The 21,341-nt window shown below is 37.0% G+C and overlaps 1 long non-coding RNA gene across 1 annotated transcript; it reads right to left on the reverse strand.

Annotated features, from left to right (window-relative positions):
• Positions 1 to 11,220: 11,220 nt before the first annotated feature.
• LOC124243996 (uncharacterized) lies at positions 11,221 to 19,923 on the reverse strand. The gene is made up of 3 exons (XR_006889827.1): positions 19,769 to 19,923; positions 13,293 to 13,334; positions 11,221 to 12,437 (listed from the first exon to the last, which is right to left on the reverse strand). It is a non-coding gene; the product is annotated as an uncharacterized LOC124243996 (long non-coding RNA).
• Positions 19,924 to 21,341: the final 1,418 nt, after the last annotated feature.

The following is a 21,341-nucleotide window of genomic DNA, read 5'->3' on the forward strand; positions in this document are numbered from 1 at the left end:
TTATTTGAACAAGAAAAGAACATTTATAGCTAAATATGAAAACACCACTATCTTTGGTCTCCTATTAGCACCACCAAGAAGACAAATTTTCTAATTAGGGCTGTAAGAACTGTTGCTGGTAGGAGGTAACTTATAGGTCACATAAGTGGAATATAAATCTAAAGAACCTCTGAAATCTTATAAGCAAAGGTAGAGAATTGCTAAGAGCAGGAAGACGAGAAATACCACCACCTTTCCAGGTACTGAAGACCATTTTAGGTTTGCATGCACAGAACTGGCAGCACACTTAACCCAGCTTCACTCGAGTTAAAATAACAAGGGGCCTGTACAAGTCTCCCTTCTGTGTGTTTTGAGTCTCTGTCTTTAACGATGACCTAAGTATTTAGAAAAGCACGGAGAAGTGAACACAGTACCGGTCTTGTCCCTTCCTGGATGTATTTCCTCCTCCCTTATGTCTCTCCCCGCACCCAGAGATCTTACAGCCTTTCCTTCTGAGACACAAAATAACTAGAGGATGAAGGCAGAAGCAACACTGCCCTGTAGTTTTTGCTTGTTTTTATCAGGCTACTTAAGGGAATATTTTTCCCAGTGGGCACATTTTCTGGGCGATAAAATTACCTACATTCATTTCAGAAAGAAAAAGAGAGAAAGAAACAAAATTACAAAGCCAAGTAACCACGGTCCTGTGGGAATTGTTGTTGTTTGTCACCCTCCCAGCTGTTCGTCTGTACAGGTGAAAACTCTGAGGGACTTGTTCCACTTTCAATTGTGGGAAAAGCTTATCTTTGGCAGCTTATAAATTATCAATGCTCTATACATACTTGATGTTATTTTTTTGTCTTTCCCTTCAAAAATCTATCAGATCTGTCATGCTTGATGGCCACAAATTTAAGAGAAAGGCAGGAGGAGGAAAGAGAAATGAACGGATAATAGACCTGCAGGAACTTTATAGTATGTTCTCGTCTTCTATTCCCCTGCTGCCGGCCATGTAGGACTTATGTCATATGAGTTCTAGAAAAATCAATAGTACTTGGTCCTACCTCTGTGCAAGATGCTTAGTACTTGAAAGAAGACAAAAACATCCTCAGAGAGTTTTCAAACAGGCAGTAGATGAATTAAATATGATATAAAAAATTATCCTACTTAGTATAAATACATATATATTTAAATATATATATAATTTAATATATATGTGTGTGTGTGTGTGTGTGTGTGTGTGTGTGTGACCTGGTAGCACACATATATGCTACCAGCTCAGGTAAGTTTAATGCTGAAAGTTTCAGAAAATGTTTGGGAAGGGTTGCGGTGTAAGAGAAGCCATGTATAGGATAGGGCTTTGACAGGATGTATAAAGGAGTGAAGTGGGAAGTTTAGACTCATTGGGAAAATGTGATTTAAAAAATAGGGGAGAGAAAATGGAGAATGGCTTTGAGGAAATAGTCATGATGGAAAGACCATCTGAGCAATACATGCGGTAAAATATTAAGCCAAAAGGAAATTATAACCAGGGCCAGAGTGACAACAGGAGAAGCTTTTGCATAAGAGAGAAATTGAGAAGTCATTGGAGGAATTTTATCAGAGGAACGAGACAACTGAAGCTGTAATTTAAGACATGAACTGATCATAATGTATAGAACGGATTATAGCGCAGAGAGAGAAAGAAAAAGAAGACTCCAGGAGAGGCAAGACGAGTCAACTAGGATAACGACACAATTAGAAAAAGGGAATAGGACATGCGTAGGTCAAATGTATATGACTTTTGGAACTGGTTTGAATGCAGAAAGCAAAGGAGAGTGTGGAAACAAAACTGATCACCAGGTTTTGAGCCTGGTTACTGAAAGAATGCTAGTGGCAAGAGGAAGAGGAAAAGGACATATGTGAAATGAAAACAACAAGTTCAGTTTTTGATATGTTGATATTAAGGAACTTTCGAAACAAACAGTTGGAAAGGTCAAGCATGCAGCTTTGAAATTTAGAAATGAGGTCTGGACCAGTCTTATAGCTACGGTGATTATATGCAAGGAAGCAATTTCCAGGAGACAAAACTGCAGAGCCATACAGACAGAAGGACCAATAGCCAAACCTGGGTCAGGCTTGCATTCAGGAGCTGGGAAGAGAATAAACCTGCAGAGAAGAAAAAGAAAGAATGTCCAAAGTGTAGAAGGAAAAAGAAAAAGGTGAAGAGACTCATATTCTTATGAACATGGGACTTGATATTGAAGACTTATTGGTAGCATTCTAATCTTAAGGAAATAAAAATAAATAATTAGTAAACCAATGCAAAATGTCAAAAGAACTAATCGAGACAAGAGTTACTAAACAACACGTCCACACATACAGAAGCAGCATGTTCCTATTTTCCTAAGTCTGGCATATATTTGGGTTTTGACCACTAACATTTTCAAAGACTATTAGGACAAGATTTTTATTAAATATTTGCTCCTTGTTTTCAGCCGTCACTAGCAATCCTCAGGACATATGGCTGAAGGTGAGAAAAGGTATGGTGAAGAGGGTGCCTTGGAATAACACAATGTGCTCATTTTCTTTCCCCTTCTTCAGGAGAACGTAGCGAATAAACAGCAACAAGGTTTAAAACATTAGATAACAGCAATAAAGAAAAAGAAAGTTAGCATTAGACTGGGTAAACAATAGGTGAACAATCAATTGATATGAATTTAAATATTCCCCTTAAAACTCCGAAGCTACAGCTCTAGGAAGGAGTCCTGATAGATAAGACTGCAAGCTTTGTCCTTCTCCACAAACTCAGAGGTGTCCTAGGAGCCCAGTGAGTGCTCAATGAGACATATGATTCTCTCAACCACCAGAGACTCATATTCAAAAGTACAGGACAAAAGGAAAATTTTCATAAGATGCTAACTTGATTTCAACACTCGGTGGACCAATTACCTATACCTGCCTACAGTTTTAGCCAATATTTGAGATAAGTTTTCTGACAAAGGTGCAAATATCAGCAGAGTCTTCTGACTTTGATAAGAGGGAAAGACTTGCAATTAGCATTAAGAATCTTTTTGAAACACTTTCCTGTGATATTTTACCCTACCCTGGAGAATATCATATGGTGGCATTGTCTCTAAAGTATGATTTAAATACACCTAAGAAGATTTACACAGTGCTTGAAGAACTTCTAATTATTTACAACAGGCAAAAAGCAAGCATGTGCAGCTACCCGTGAAAACACATTAACACAAAACTAGGCAATGCAATAGGATCAAAAAAGGGTAATAAATAGTCCACTTTGCTGAAATGGACAGAAACACTTATAAAAGTGTCAAAACTGTGCAAAATAATTCTATCCATAAGAAACCAGCGGGAATAAAGAAAATATAATTTAATTCTAAATTGAATTTTATAATTCTTCAAAGCTTGGAAACTAATTACTTTGGGGTATGTGATCACCAGTTTTAACAAATACTTACTAATACTATTTAGCTTCTGGTAGCTATAAAAGCAACTACTGATAAGTGTTAAAAACAGGACAACAGGCTCAAAATGGAGTCGCTTATGCTAAGCCCCATGTTACCAGACAGAGACTTAATTACGGTTTCGTCTCTCCCAGAAATGGAATCTTAAACCAGTCATTCAGGAATTGCCTGATCAGCACTAGTCAGTAATCTGCCTGATAGATCCCTGCCATCCCCTGAAGGAAAGTAACTTTGCAATAAGGAATGCACTTTTTTTTTGCCTAGTATAACATCCTTGTTCTCACTCCCTTCTGGCTATAAAAGTCTTTGATTTTGTACAGCTCGTTGGAGCTCCTTTCTATCTGCTAGATTGAATGTTGCCCAGTTTGAATTGATTTTTGCTCAAATAAACTCAAAAATTTTAATATGCCTTGGTTTATCTTTTAACAGTTCTGATGTCAGAGGAGGGAACCTAAGGAGACTCCCAATGGCCCCCAGGAGCAACCAGCAATCAGGCGCCAGTACCTGTTGGGCCAATTGAGCTCGCTGCTTTCTCGCCGCCTCTGGAAGGTGGTAGGTAAGTCCCTTTTGGATCCCAGCTCGGCGGTTTTTGCAGTATGAGGTCTCAGGCTTTATTGGAGCATTTCTTTTGCTAAACTGAGTATGAAAATCAGCTGGACTCAGACTGGGTCTGGCTTAAAAACTGAACTGGTTCTCACTTAAACTGGACTGGGTCCAGTGTGAGGCATCAGAGGAATAAAATTGGGTTTGAAGGCTAAAGAAGTAGGTCAACCTTACCAAAGATAATCTTGAACTACAGTGGCCACAGTGGACAACTTTTAACCATCTTAGATAAGCTAATCTATTTATGAGGTGCCCTAGAGGAAAAGAGGTGTAGGTCAAGCACTCACTATAAGGGGTGGAGGGAAAATTATCTTTCCTCCTCCACAGTTTCTGGTAACCAGAATGAGACCTGCTGGGACACCCCACTCACTCCAGGCCTGCAGACAGGATCCTGGAAAAACTGGCAGAAGTGGGAAAGAATGAGAATTCTTGCCAAAGTCAGCTCTCCCAGATGTCTCTGTGGGACCTGGTCGAGAGAGGAAGGTAAAATTTCATGTTGTCCCTTCTTTTCAAATTCAGATTGGCAGGAGAAAACATTTGTAAGAATTAGATCTTTGAATTGTGACTCCTGAATTTGCCTTTGGGTATGTTGGTTAGCCATCCTTTCTATCCCAGGGACCACTATTGCCTTCTTGTTTATCTCATTTTGTGTCCTGAGAAGTTGGCTTGGCAACCATCAATTTGGGGGCTCCCAAAATACGGCTGGACAGAAATGTATGTTGTTCTCTATTTGTGGCTAGGGCCAGGTCGTATCCTGGAGTTGGATGTTAATGGCAATGCTCAGACTTGTCCACTGCCACTGCTGCTGCTTTCTTCCAGCTAAAGAAATCTGGCTAATGTGAGCCACTCCTGCTACAGCTGTGCAGAGATATCCATCTAAGGCATAAGGTTGAATGGATGGCCACCAGTTGTGTGCAGGAGTGGAGGAAAGCTCTACTCTGACAGGAATATGCTGGTAAATATTTAACAGCAAGCTCTCCAGAAAAAATAAAAAAATCCCTGATTTGTAGCATTTTTTTCTATGGCATAAATACTCCCACCTTGGCAGACCGCATGCTACCAAATGACATTCAGTTCTGAATGCAGAACTGGGAAGATATGCACACAATCAGTTTTTGTGAGCCACGCAAGACAGCCCTGGTTCACTACTGACTTCTGTGACCCAGCCATTTCACTCGTCTCCACAAATTGAAGCCTTTTGGGCCCTGAACAGTATGAAATTGAAGGAAAAATTGAACCTAGATTTGTGCACAGATCCTTCCAGACTAACATAAGGGCTTCAAAGAATTAAAACAAAAGAATTAAAAATTATTAAAAATACGATTACAAACTCTCCAGATGTTTCCCCAGGTTTGGTATAGAGGATCAAATCAGAAAAAAATAACTCCACCTTCTTAAAGACAAAGTAGAAATTTATAGGCATCTTCATCATTGTGGATGCGTGAGGCTGAAGTACGCTTCTGGGAATAAGCTAAATGGAACACCCAGCACCATGTCTCTATCATCTTCTCAGTAACCTAACCCTAACCTTAATCCTAACCCTAACTCTAACCCTAAGTTTCCAGGAAAAGAGGGAAATCACTAAAGAGTCCTACTCCAGCTTAATTCTGTTGCCAGTGTCTCTTCTGAGAACTTCAGTCTATCATCTGCTCATGATTTCTCATCCCTGGACCTAACTAAATGCATCTTAATTTTCTTTCTACTTAACAGCATACATATTTTTTTCTGGCATCCTTGACTTAATCTTGGAGAAGGAAAGCTTTAATCTTTACCAAACGGATGAAGGAAAATAAAGGAAGGAGAGGAGGACATATTCTCTTTCTAGCTTGTATACATCCGCACAATACTCCTGGGTCTTTGAAAAGACTCAGATTTATTTTCTCTGCTCCCAAAAAAACCAAGTAGAAGCCGACGACTGTGTATGATTTCTACTGTATTGGGGTAGAAAGTGAAGAAAAATCTGGCTCTGTAGGTATGTAAAATTTACAATTGGCACAGAAATAATTCATCCAATGAACAGGAAGCTCTTTAATGAATGGGTATTAGTTATATGAGCTTAATAGACAAAGAATTTGGGAGACGAAAACAGACACTTTGACTCAGAAGTGTAAAAACAGAAAAATCTACAAATTATAAAATATATTATGGATCAATCTTGACTTCCACCTTGTATTACAGCTATATCCAACCGGTTCTGAACTGCTGAGTTGCAGCGGTGCCTACAGTTAACTTCCTGGGCATGGCCACAGAACTCTGCACTCTAGCATTGTTGTCTTGGATAGGTAACTTTTGCTCCTATCTCACCTTGAGCAGTCTCTATTCATCAACATTATCTAATTGAACAGACATAATACTGCTAATAGAATCATTGCATAGAATATGTATAAAGTAAGCTTGTATCAGCCTGTACATTTTTTTACTTAAGTTACAAATAACAATAAAGCCACAAGCCACCATTAACATATGTCACAAGCTCCTTGAGGCCAAGGACTGTGTTGTAGCTTTTTCACAGATACATCTCCAATGACTAAGGACCTTAAAATAGTTCATAACTATGGAATAACTTGGAGAATACTGAATCTTTCATACAATCTCTACGGCTTGGCACTTTTGGATGCTAAAGTATTATTTAAAATACTTATTCCTTGAAATAAAAATATTTTATCTGGGATGAGATAAGCCTATTCATTCATCATAGTTTTTCCCACATTGGGCTGAGCATGGGAGTTAATTAAGGGAGGTTTTCTTTTTTAGTACAGAGTTTCTGTACTATTGATCCAGTATTTATAGGAATTGCCCCTGGGAATCGGCATTTAACAAATGCCCCAGTGATTATTATGATCTAGTGACTTTAGAAAATGAAGCTTTATCAAACTGGTTCACAGTAAAAAGCCAAGTGAAGGACTCTGAAGGAAAGAGAAAAATTCAGAGCCTGAAGAGCTGCTGAGGTGTTAAAGACCTGGTTGAATCTTGACAATAGAGCAGAAATCAACAGCCAGAACAGAACTATTGATGTACAAGCAAGAGTGATGCAATTACAGATCACTACTGCCCTGGACCAACTTGTTAATTTCTATACACATTGTCATGCGGAAGGTTTATGCACTTCTTCTAATCCCACAAATGTGTTTCTCAGCATTTCTACCTTAATTCACTCATTTAAGCTTATATCACCTGTAGTGCTTAGTTTGCTGCTTTTTATAGTCTAGGTGCTCATAAATGGTCAACTGTTGACCATTTGACCAATGATCAAAATCTGCTCAAATGCGTATAAATCTCAGAATACACACCACCTCAGAGCCACAGTATGACTCTAGAAGAATAACCACTATGCCTTCCATTCTGGAAGCTTCATCTGTTTCTGTTTACTATTGCTCAGATCTGTTCTAAACATTAGAGTTTTGTCCAGCTTCCCAATGATAATCATAGCCATCCAGATAGAATCATACGTGTCCTCTTCTTGTCAACATTTATTTCTCTAAAGATGTATTGCTTCCCTAACTACAATTTCAAAGCAAGATATCCTTGTAATAATCTTGCTTTGTACACAATTTTCCAGAAAATGAAATAGCAGTGCAGATTTGCTTATGATAACTCTGCAAAGAGTTGCACATCTGTACCCTTCCACCACAGGCTTTAGGCATAAAGGCTTTATAAGGATTCTGAAATAGCAAGAGAACACCAGCTATTGCTCTAATGACTAAAGGTAACTCCTTGACAAACCTCTATTAATTCATCACTGCTCCAGATTTCTGTAATTTATAGGATGGCCACTCAGCATCTGAAGACAATCTTACCTGAGAAAGTCAAAATAATACAGCAATAATTACATCAGCCTAATGCAGAATTTAGGCATTCCAGGACAGATGGTTTCAGAGTAAAATGTCTATTAAGGGAGGGAGGCAATTTGACCATGATCTGATTTTACCTCACTGAGTTTTCTGTGAGTGGTTTTCTACCTTATTGTTCTTAATGCTAATGGGGTCACCTTCCTCTCATTTGTCAGAATCGCATCGAATGGAATGAGAAGATTTTTACCTGTTTATTTGTTGATTGGTTATATCAACCTTTCTCACTAATAGGCTATCTCAAACTACAGCTGGCTGCATTTGATAATATAATCAGCAGTATGTTCCTGCCTGAAAATTGGAGAATGAACTTGATGACTTGCCATAGTCCCCTGTCTGGTATGGGAGCTTTGACAAATGCTAGGCTGCTCTATGTTTGCATTTCAAAACAAGGAAGGAAAATGGTGTTTATCGAAAAGAATTACTTAGTAGGAGTATACAGTTATGTTACTCTGGGATAAACTAAAGTGATTTTAAACAGTTTGCAATTGCATAAGGAAAATGAAAAAATATGAGAAAGGATTCGAAAGTTTTTTATTTGAACTTATGATAAATAGATAACTTAAGCAAGCTAATATTTACTCATAAGCCAACACCAGTATTAAGACTAGCTTGAAAGCCATGGTCTTTATCCTCGAATCACATCAAACTGTTCACCGTTTCTTAAGAAATATTTATTAAGTCTATAAGGAGGGAAAAAACGTGTTAATGACTGAGAAGAATCACAGGAAAAATTAAGGATATAGCTAGTTCAATGCAAAATTTTTGAAGAACTCTTTAAAGATCATCAAATATACTTTATAGGATAAGATTTAAAAGCTTTCACAGGGAAAAATAATTTTAGCACATTACTATCAAACTTCATTATCCCCAAGCTAAGAGAGAGGGCAAAAAGCTAAGCAAACGGCTCAGATGATTCATTTATGGTCTTTCTGAGTGATGGAAAAATTCCCACTGAGCCAGTTAAATTCTCACCAGTCAAATTGTTGTTTGGGGAAGCAATAAGAACATTTCGATTCCAGAGCACTATTCCCGTATTACAGTGGCCTTAAACTGAAAATTTGATTGTAGGGGATATATATGTGACGCATTGTTTAGGAGGCTAGAAATAAATGCAGTGATCTTTTTAGTAGGTTCTATTGTTTGGTAAATTGGGATCCCACCCAAAATTTATATGCAAGGAGCATGATGGAAAAGGTTCACTTTTGCTTTCGATAGATGGATCAGATTTAGATGAGTGTCGCCTTCAAATCTCTCTGTCTTTTTTTTCTGTGACTGAAAAAGAGGACTTAGCAGAGTAATCAGAGGCAGGTACAAATCATTCGTCAAGGGACTGATGAAAGTTATTGCAAGTTATCAGCAAGAAATCCAGGCAAACGAGTAATATTGTATTGATCTTCCACCTGGAACTGTGTTCCAATGTGCCCCAAGCATGAAAGGCATTAGGGGCCTTATCTTTACACTTAATTTTGAAATATCAGGATTTATTATTTATTTTTGAATAAAAATAAGTCTATTAGCACATTTTTTATTTTTAATGGTCAAAGTAATCCAGGTATATAGTTTAAAAAGGAAAATAATGATAAAAGTCTTCATAGAATCATTATTGCCTGAAATTTTAATCCTAGAGACTCTTATAGGATTTGGAGTGTTTGATTCATATTCTAGCTGAGTAGTATTTCATTTAGGAATGTGTTTGGAATAGGAAGAAGTAGCCTGGAGATTCTGAAGGTAATGTATAAAGGATATATTCATGCCGTAATGCATTGTATTGTTTTATGAAACTCTAGTATTGAAGAGAAATGCCAGGCCCAAGGTTTGTTCTAATGCATAATCAGAGTGTCCAAGTGCAGAATACACCTGCCAGAGGGTCCTAGAGCGTGAGAGTCCCGTGTCCAGAGTCTGGTGTGAGCCTCACTTTCTCGGGCATTATTGTCATACACCTTCTCCCTAAGTGGACCTTGAAAACCTAGAGTCTACAGCTGTGACCACATTCATGATTTTCTGAATTATTTAGAGAAATAAAATAAATGCATAATTTATGAAAGTGTTTATTTCTGATCTCATCCTTAGTCAATTCTTATTACCCTTTATCAAACCAGTGGTCACAGGAACCAGCAGCCCTGCGTCTCCCCTTTGTCTTCTTTCCTTTCTCCTATTCCTGTTAATATGACCTTTTTTGTTGTTGCTAAACCCATATTTAGTGTTTTCATTAATATGACTATGCATGTATGGTTCATTGTTGGTCCAAGTTTGTGCACTATGATTATATTTCCTTTACATGTAATTTTTATATTTCTCAGAGAGAATAACTACTCCTTTATTTTCTATCTGCTTATTTTTCTTCAAATCTCTTGCATAGTCCTGACATCAAACTTCAGACAATCTATCAGCTCTATTTTTCACCTTCTGTCTTCATGTTCCCGTCTGGTCTAATTGCCCACCAAGTCTTCTGCTATAAAAGTATGGTCCTTGGAATGCCTACTTCTCTTTCCTGTGTTGGATTCCCTGTTTCCTGGATCCCATATTTTACTCTATATTTGTTTTCTTCCTCATCTTGATGGAGCATATCCTCCAGTGACTTAAGAAGGAATACAGAGAAGCTTAATATTTTTGAGAATTTGATATCAATAAAATGTCCTAACATTGACTTTATACTTGATTGATACTTAGGGTGGGTATAAAATTTGGATTAAAATCATTTCACTCAGAATATTGAAGGCATTATTCTATTGTCTTCTAGTGTCCGCTACTACTTTGAAAGTCTCACAGCATTGAAATTCCTAATTCTTTGCATGCAATTGTTTTTTTTTCCTGAAATTTGTGAGATCTTCTCTGTATCCCTGGTGTTCTTACATGCCTTCAGGTAGATCTTTATGCTGAGTACTCAATGAAGCTTTTAGAATATATAACCATTTCTTTCAGTTCTGGGAAAATATTTTTTTGCTGTTTTTGTATAATACTCAATCCATTTTCTTAGTTTTCTCTTTGGAGACCTCCTGTTAGATATATTTTCAATCCCCCAGCATATACCATAAATATCATATTATTCCTCTTTGGTTTTTTTATTCAAGGTGTTGATATTTTCAATTAGAAAAACTAGAAAGATAAACAGAAATATATTTAAAATTGTTACATACTGTTGGGATGAGAATAGGGAGTATGGGAAGATAAACCGTGTATCACGGTATGTGTCACGTACATATTTTTCTAACGGTTTGGCATTTGAATAATATAAAAATTATAGTTAAAATTAATAATATATACTTCAAACATAAAATATAATAAAGAGCAGTTCTTGCTACATAACAAACGCTATATAAATGTTACCTATTATTTTATCAGTCAGAGATCTGTCAGAAAACAAACTCCACTGGATATTTCAAGCAGGAACATATTTAATTCAGAGAAATGGGTTCTTAAAAATATGGAAAGACTATGAAACATAGATTAGATAAAGCCACCCCTGCCTTTCAGGAAATAAGGAAGATATAGGAATCTCAGAAAAGCATGATTGATGTCTGCAACACCAAAGCAATTTTCACAAGAGAATGCCTGAAAGCTGCTGGCGACACTGCACACCTGCTGCCTGTTAAAATCACATCTTTGCTTTCCAATCCTGAAGTAGCCAGAACAGCTTTCGTTGTTCTTCTGATTTCTGAATCTGAATCATGAAAGTGCCTCACATTGGCGTTGAACCTGCTGGTTGGCAAAGATTTTGAGAAATGACGCTCCCCAGCTTCCAGCTTCTGTGTTACAGGAGAAAGTATGAAGGGAAAAGTGTTGCCAAAAGGCAATCTGACACTAGTTTGATTATGACTATTTTTAATATTAACATTTTCTCTCTAAAATGTCATTCTGCTCCCTGCATTGTCTCTGTTGTCTCTCTGTTCTTTTTTCTCTGTTTATAGCTCTTTTTGTGTTGCTGTTGTTATTTATTTCCTCAAGTACCTGGGAACTCTTTCTTAGTGAAACACCAAAAGCCTCCAGAAGCTCTGTGTATAGGGGTGGGGCTTGTCTCCAGGTGGATGGAAATTATCTCCAGGCGGTCTGTCAGTGTGTGTATTTGGGCAGCCAGATAGAATTTATGCTGGAAACTACCAAATGCCAGTATCTTTCTCTAAGGTAGTTCAGTTCCTCAGTAGGTGGGGCCTCCAGACTTCTCAAGGGAGTTATAGCCTGAATGACAGTAGGCTGTCATTGAGGGCGGAGGATTGGCACCTCACCATTGAGCGTATAGATATTTATGTAATTTCACTTTCAGTACCATACCTCATACCTGCCCTCCCTCTGTGTGGTATTCCTGAATTTAGAGGCTTTCTGCAGAGCCAGCTTCATGGGTATACCACTTAGAAGGTCCTTGTACTTTGTTTAATTCTCTAATGTAGCCATCTTGAAATTCTTAATGTTTGAACAAGGGTTCCACATTTTCATTTTGCACTAGGCACCGCAAATCATTTAGCTGTCCTTGGCTCTGTTCCAATTTCTACAAAGTCTGTCTCTTGACTTCCACAAGCACTAACGATGGGTAGCCCATCTTGTTCTGGAAATGGGAGAGAAGAAGGGAGAATGGAGAGCAGTTTTAAGGCTATACACAGCATTCTATACACAGGCTTTCACAAGCAAACAAACAAAAACAAAAAACCAGACCTCCAAGTGCCTGATAACTCCAAGTCCTAGTCTTTCTGAGGCTTCATGCTTAGCCACCTTCAGAGACACTGAGTTGGATGTTCTTCTGCTTGCTGAGTCACTCAATAACTCCTTTGGCTCCCCCATCCTGTGGTTAGGGGTACTGATGTCTCCTAGTTTTATTGAGGATCAACTTTGTATTTCTGTTTCTTTTTTGCCTTCTTTATTATTCTCGGGGTCATTTTAGAAAGCAGAAGGGAACAGAAGTTTCTTCCTGCTGTAAGCTTAAAACCAGGAACCCACATAATAGTTTTACAATGGTATGTAGAAACAGAAAATATAAGAGGCTTCCTCAAGCTGATCATAAGACTGAAACATATGGTTTTGAAATACGTAGCCAAAAGATGAGGTCAATTATCATTTTTAGTGTTTCAGCAGAATATGTTACTTGCTCAATGTGTTGTAAATATTATTTTCTAGACATGCTTATTTAATGAAGTTAAATAACTAACACATTGTTACAGAAGAGAAGCATTTCTCCCTCTAATCTAAGTGGTTTCTGCTAGCCTTTGCGGTTAATTTTCCTATTTCCAAACTAAAGGCTTTAGCCATTTGTGGCATGTATTTTTAATTTTGTTCCTTATAGCCCATTTCATTAAAAACATAATTTAAATTATTTGTGATATACACAACAGTCAAGTAATTTAACAAAATATAAAATTACGTTCATAAAAAGAATGTGGTAGATTTAAGAACTATGAAAACTTACAAGATTTCCAGTGATTGATCATCACATTAAGATCTGCATTTCCTGAAAACCAGGATAAAAAGGGAAACAGTAAGTTACACAGTTCTAATTAGTCTCTACGACCATAGGTGATTTGCTCTTCATGCAGCCAATTCCACTCTAGCATTTTTCAGTAGATACCACTCAAACCCGCTAGTGGGAAGGACTATTTATTTTCCTCTGTATGAAACCATGGAAGGGTATGTTCCTCACTGGCTGTCTGCTATTCCACATCCCTGGAGCCAGAAACAAGCACTGTGATGTGGGCCATTTGTTTTTAGCATGACTCAGTCTAAACTTTGAGGTCTCTTTCCTTCTATTTATATATGTATTTAATTAGTTTGAACTTCTCATGTACCAGTCATCTTTGGATTAGTAACACATCATTAATCCATGCATTTCCATCTATTTAGTTATCTAGTTAGTCATTTGTAATACTAACAAGTACTCTTGAAACCAGTATCCAAATAGAGTCTAGAACTTAAGAATAATTTTCATCTCATCCTAGAGTTCATAGAGTGGCTTCCTCTAACTCTTCCTGGCACCTCCCCTGTAACCTGAATCCTGTATCCAACATTCCTTTTCTTTCCTTTATTTAACATAGTAAAAACATATGCATTCCTAAAAAGTGGGGCACAGCGCTAGGTGTCTGAGTGTGTCTCTGTGTGTGTTAGTTTTTTTAATTTTATAAAAAATTATTATGCTATACTCAATTGAGTGTATTTGCTATTTCTCCTTAATATTATATTGCTAAGATTCATTCTTATTGCATGTTTCATTCATTTTTTACCACTACGTAATATTATATTATGCAAACATACTTCTTTTTCCCTTTCAGTGGGTCAGCCAATATTTATTGAGTGTATACTCCCTTAAGCACTGCATATGCAATGATAAGCAAAACAGCTCTTTTGTATCATTTTGAATCTCAGCTATGAGACCAAATGCTATCATGCCTCCCAATTTCTCTTCGTTTATACTGATAGAAAATTGTTTGCTAAATTCCTCTACGCTAAACGATTAGTATACTCATGAACAATAGTCCAAAGCAGTGCGATGTCGAAGGTGGAATTTCAGGCTCTGTCACCAGGGTGAAGAAGGTGCTTGGGAGCAGAGGAGATGGTTCCCTTGCCCTTCAGATGTCATATCTTAGGTGACCATCTATGTTGTGTTCTTCTAACCAACACCACCCAGAGTAAAATCTTTCAGTTTATAAGAGAACACAGAACTATAGCTGAATTGAGATTATATTTATGAGCTATTGGAAAGCATGCAATCCTTAAATAAATCCTCAAAACCTGAAAAGAACTTTGAATCTAGCATCCAATGTAAACGGTAGAGTATAACAATTCTGATAAAATGAGCACATTTCAGAATTCATACAAAACGAGAAATAAAGAATAATAGTGTGTGCCTTTGAAACTGGATACATCTTTCTTTTCCTCAAACTATCTGAGCGCCCTCTTCACCCTCTCTCATTCGAGATCCGTCTACTGAAGAATTGTGCTTCCCCTAGAAAGCAGCTTCAGAATATTTCAGCAAAATGGCCCTGTTTTTCTCCCCTTCACTAGAGCTGTCTTTACTTCTGCCTTTATCTTTCTACATTGTTTGCTTCCAGTAATTGTCTGGTTCTCCTACACAATTTGTCACCTAGTGTCTTCCCTCTCACCCATGCCTCTACATACTGGCCTCCACATAGCAACACCTGCTCCACTGGGCTCCAACTGTTTGCAGCAATACACCACCCTGCCCTGGAGATTACAGACAACTTTGGCTATTACAACACATATATTTAAAACCTACCCAAAGCTTTCAGGGGTGGCAGCAATGTCAGGCTAACTACACAACACATCCCTTCACTCTTCACTATCATGCTGAGTTTCTTTCCTTTATTGTTATTACTTTCCTGGCGCTTTCCTAAATCCTGCTTCTAATCTTTTTGTGCAGGTCCCTTCAATTTTCTCCATTATCCTACCTTTCTGTTCTCTTACTTTTTCTAGTTCTACTTTCTTTTGCCCTAAAAACCTATTTCCTCAGGCTGTTTTCATTTTACTATATCAGAAGTAGCTTTTCCATTTTACATGATCTTGTTATATGAATGCTAAATTATTTTTAGAAGATTTCTTTTAAAAGTGGACACATTGACAACAAGTACATTCTTCTGAAGGAGCATATATAGACATGACAGTTTCAAAACTGTTTGTGAAGTTTCTCAAAGCCGTAGTTGAATTTTTATCATCTGTTTGGAGTTAATGTCGAAATGGTTCACATCAAGATGGATTCTTTTACAAAAGTATTGCATATGTTTTATTAAACGAAGGAATTTCATTTAAAGAAACAGTATATGCAGTAACAATATTTTCTAATGAGAAAAATAAAAGGTAATAATACATCTTTGTAACTTAATCTCCACTCTAGGTCACTGTGAATAAGAAACTCACTAAAGGTTTGGAGTTACTTTATACATTGGTGTGTATTGATTTAATTACTCATCTCCCTCAGCCCAATTGCCCTGAAAGCTCTAGGCTGCTTGATATAAAAATATGGCAAAGTATATATTTAAATTCACATGTTCTTCCAAAATATTTTTGATACTTTGGATGACTGAAGGTGTTGCAAGCCTAAAAAAGAACAATTATGTATCCATATTTTGATTGTGACAAAAGATTTTAATTTTTATGTGACCGTATGTCTTCATTATTTTCTTTGCATAGTCTTCTAATGCTCTTTAAACCTGAATCATTTTGTTATTCCTAGATAAATTCTAATATATTCTCATCAAGTCATTTTATTATTTTAAAATTTACTTTATCTCAGTGAGGTCCACTTTATCTTTTTCTTTCTTTTTTTTTTTTTTTTTTTTTTTGTGAGGAAGATTCGCCCTGAGCTAACAACCATTGCCAATCTTCCTCATTTTTTTCTTTTTTCGCTTGAGGAAGATTAGCCCTGAGCTAACGTCTGTGCCAATCTTCCTCCACTTTGTATATGGGATGCTTCCACAGCATGGATGATGAGAGAAGTAGGTCCACACCCGGGGATCTGTACCCACAAACCCTGGCCGCCAAAGCAGGGCAGGTGGAACTTTAAACACTCAGCCACAGGGCTGGCCCTTCAATTTTTAAATGTGTGGATTATGATTTGGTGTCAAGTCTATGAATTCTTCACCTTGCCCATTAGAAATTCCAAGGAATTTCAAATACTTTTCTCTTAAAATTGTTTATAGGTTTGCATTTTACATTTAAGTCCATAAATCTTTTTCAGTTAATTTTGTATAATGTGCGAAGGTTAGGCTGAAGTTCATTTGTTTTCCATGATGGATGTTTAATTGTTCCAGTTTCATTCTATGAAAAGCTATCCTTCCCATATTGAATTAGTTTTGCACCATTGTCAAGAACCTTTTGGGCATATTGTGTGGGCCTATTTCTGAGTCCTCAATTCTGTTGCATTGATCTATACGTCTGTCACATAGCTAATACCACACTATCTTCATTACTGTGTCTGCACAATAAGCCTTAATGTTGGGTAAAGTAATTCCTCCTACTTTATTCCTTTTTATCAAAATTGTGTTAGTATCATTCTGTTTTAAATGAAGGACAAGACAAGGCTGTCAACTGTTTTAATATCTACTCCAAGGTGCCCTGGATGTCCTAGCCAATACGAAAAGATTAGAAAACGGAATTAAAGGTGTAATAATTGTAGAAGAAAGAAACTTTTCCTTATTTCCAGATGATAAGCATACTCATGTTGGAAATCCAAGTGAATCAGGGGGAAAATATATAAGAATTGATAAGAAATTTCAGCAAGCCCACTGGGTACAAAAATCAACTACAAAAATGCAGAGGATTCCTATACCCAAGTAATTAACAAATAGAAAAGATAGAAAATGACATCATTCCCCAAAAGAATCAACAAAAACTCTAAAAGACCTTGGAATAAACCTAACAAAAAACACACAAGCCCTTTCCAGAAACGTTATAAAGATTATTGAAGGCCAGAAAAGAAGCTTGAAGAAATGCAGAAACATATGTGAGGATGATGACTTTCCCCCAAAGTAACCTATAAATGCAAGTGATAGTTTAATCAAATTCCAACAATTATGTATAGAATTTAGAAGTGAGTCTTCAAATCAAGTATAGAGGACAGTCAAAATAATCCTGAAGTTGGGGCAGGCCCGGTGGCACAGTGGTTAAGTGTGTACATTCCACTTCGAAGGTCCAGGGTTTGCCAGTTCAGATCCCGGTGTGGACGTGGCACCACTTGGCAAGCCATGCTGTGGCAGGTGTCCCACATATAAAGTAGAGGAAGATGGGCATGGATGTTAGCTCAGGGCCAGTCTTCCTGAGCAAAAAGAGGAGGACTGGCAGCAGATGTTAGCTCAGGGCTGATCTTCCTCAAAAAAAAAAAATCCTGCAGTTGAGGAGCAATGTGGGAACAACTGTCTAATCAGATATCAAGGCTTGCTTACTATAAACTATGTCAATTATGAGATTATGGTGCTGCCATAGACAGGAACAAACACATTTCTGGAACACAGAAATAGACTTGTGCATCAATAACAGCTCAATGTGAGAAGAAGTGGCAAAATTGATATGTGGCACAGGTGACATTACAAATAATGTGGAAAAGATAAACCAGTTTCAATATATTGTAGCGGGACTATTAGTTATCTATATGAAAATAAATAGACCTATATCCCAATCTCACACTATGGACAAAAATAAATTCTAGTGAATTAAAAACTTAAGGTAAAAAGCAAAACTTTACAACTTTTAGACGAAAATCTCAGCATATTTTTATGAACTTTGGGTAGAAAAAGTTATTCTTTGTATCTTCTTAAATAAGATACAAAGATTATAAATTCTACATAGAATAAGATAGAAAAAAGATAAGTAGATTTAACTGCTTCAAAATGTAAACTTATATTCTATAAAATACACCACCAAGAAAATCTAACTTGAAAGACAAAGCTTTGGTCTGGGAGAAGATATCTGTTAGTATATAGTTAGTATATAACTGTCAAAGGATTGGTATTCAGAATGTATAAAGGACTCCTAAAATCAATATGGGAAAAAAAAACAATCCAAAGTATAAGAACAGGCCATTCACATGAGAGAGAATTCAAAAAGAAAAACGTTAAACTTCACAAAGAATCATAGATGTACAATTAAATACATATATATACACAGACAATTTTTCAGGTTACAGACTAGCAAAAATCTTTACCTCTGACAAAACAAAGTTTTGAAGTAGCTATGGAGAAATAGAAATCCTCTATAGTACTTCTGTGTTTGTAAATTGGGACAAATATACTATAAAGCATTTTGATAGTAACAAGGAAAGTAAATGTGCATTACTGTGTTTACCCTTCAATCAAGCAATTCTACTTTTAGGTATATAATGCAGATAATTCTTACACATCTGTACAAGGAAACCTATTACAAGAATTTTCATTGCCATATTATCTCATAATAACAAAAAATATTTTAAAATATCCATTAACAGAAGAATGGACAAATAAATTGTGGTATAGTAATACCAAATACAACAATTAAAATAAAGTTATATCAAATAATATGGACAAATCTCAAAAATACAATGCTAAATTTAGAAGACAAATTGCCTAGCAATGAACTCAGTAAACCTGGAAAACAAAGTCATATAACTGTCTATGGATACACTTGAATTTAATATTGATGTAAAACATGAATAGAATGATAAATATCCAAGCCTAGAAAGCAGCTACTGCTTGGGAAGAAAGAATTGGGATCAGGGAGGTATGCAGAGTGACTTTAGCACTCTCTGTAATATTTTAGTTCTGAAGCAAATAAATCAAAATACCAAGATTTGATAGAGCATCTAAAGGCAAAATGAAATGGGTAAGACAAACCATCAAAGCAAGAAGTTAGGTAAGGAGATGGAATCAAGATACAAGTTTTATCATGAAAGCCAGAAAATGTGAAGCAATTTCTGATGGAAAATGGGAAGTGAGGCCCGGAAAAATTCCCTGAGGCATGGAAAAGTACCACGGGCCATTTGTGTAGCTTACATGTGACGTCAGTTAAGTGGAAGTTCTCTTTGCCCTCACACCTACAGAGATAAGGTGCCAGAAGACCTTGCATAAGCCGTACAACTTTTGTCATTTTCCCAACGTTTGGGGAGTTTTGAGATCAGGACATATTATGGCATCTGGGAATGCCTGGTAAATACTAGAATGAGACATTTGTGATTGCCACCTGCATGCAATCTATTATTTATATGAAAATGTGAAAACCCCTCCCACGTAACAGCTAGGAAATTGGGAGGAGCAAACCATTATTTACTCCATCACAACAACCTTGATAAGTAGGGAGGCCAATTGACCACATGTCACTAAAATTGTCTAGTACTGTCTCATATTATTTGAATTCAGACAGAAAGACATTTAAGGAGATTGGTACCTAATTCACCAAGTTCCTTACCATACTCCTCTTTACAGCTATGAGGCATTGCATGAGGCAAAGTGTCTTCACGATCGGCTCTGCCTTCTCCGGTATCGGCTTGAAGGCCTTGAGTTATTCATGTAGTGTGGAAAGGCCTAGGAAATATTCAATTCCAACTATCTCTTGCTTCTCTCTTCTCCAAATAGTCTGGTCCTGCAGTGCGCTGATGAAAGCCTCTCCCAGAGAGATTAACAAGGCTGGAAGATGAGTCAGGTCATTTATTTTTCCATTCCATCATAAAAGGGTTCGAGGTTACTGCTTTCAACAAGCAGCCAATTGATCATGTGACCACTAAGCATTCCTGATTCTCTCTCAGCATATCCCAATTTATTCATGAAAGCAGAAAGCATCATAAAAAGCCTCGGATGAGGCTACATGAAATTTAATAGGCTTGATGATGCCTTCCTTAAAAGCCTTCCTATGTATCTAATCTGCATATGCATTCTACAGGATAAATCTGTAATAAACAGGAAATATTGGCATTTGTGAAGCAATAATGCATTCTGCCTCCTCAGAGGGGCTGACTTCGAGGCCATGGTCATGTACAAAGATCGGAATGACCAAGAAAATGTTAAGTGGAGGTTGCCTGTGATCTCACAATGCCACCAGCTATATAGCTAAACATCTCTGATTCTCAGTAGGTCTAACTTAAATGGGTTTTTCAGAAAATATTTCAGAGAAGCATACATGAATTTTGGTATTTTCAGTACATTTTCTACTCTCCTCAATATGTAACTCAGTCACAAAGTTGCGGCTTGCAAGGGTCAAATAGCATTGAAGACTGAGCCTGCCTTCCAGATAGAAATTTCTTTTACATTTCTTCATTCTCATATATTCTCTATTTTACAATCAGGCTTTGAAATCCCAACTGTTTCCTTAAATGTCATTTCAACCTGGTCCTAAAAGAAAATCTGTATTGTTGGCAGTTTATTGCTTATTTGACAATCTCTTGTCCTTAGTTTTCATAGCAGCCAATGGGAAGGGCCACTAAAATGATGGTCAATTTCTTCATGTAAAGGGGAAAATTTGCATTTAGAATGAGAAAATCTCTAACCATTCCCATAAGTATGAATGTCCAACCATCATATATTCCCATCAACTATCTTAGGGAGGAAAATATTATTTAATATGCTGTTTGTGTCTGTGACAGTTTGGGCCTATTCAATGGCTTTAGTCTTCCTGGAGTTTGTCTGAATTGATAAAGCTGCTTTTAGGTCTGGAGTTAATCTCTTAGACCTTAGGGACCCCCTGTGCAGAGCTGTGGCAGATGCAAGCTCTCCTCGGAGGCAGCAAAGCAAAGAGTCTACTATAGATTTAATAAGATAAGATAAACACCCCTAATTCTTACATAATATACAATGTTCTCTTTCTTGTCCAAACCAGAAACTCAGGAACAAACCTCCCCCTCATTTCTCTAAAATTACCCGGGAGCACAGGAAAAAGCTGATTGTCTTTGAGAGAAACTGTCTGGGGTGGGGGTAGAATTTCGTATTGATGACTCTAGGAATAGTGACCCTAGAGAGCGTGAATCGTTAGCTATTAAATAGTCTCT

The sequence above is a fragment of the Equus quagga genome, chromosome 8 (assembly GCF_021613505.1).
Source record: "Equus quagga isolate Etosha38 chromosome 8, UCLA_HA_Equagga_1.0, whole genome shotgun sequence".
Classification (NCBI taxonomy): domain Eukaryota; kingdom Metazoa; phylum Chordata; class Mammalia; order Perissodactyla; family Equidae; genus Equus; species Equus quagga.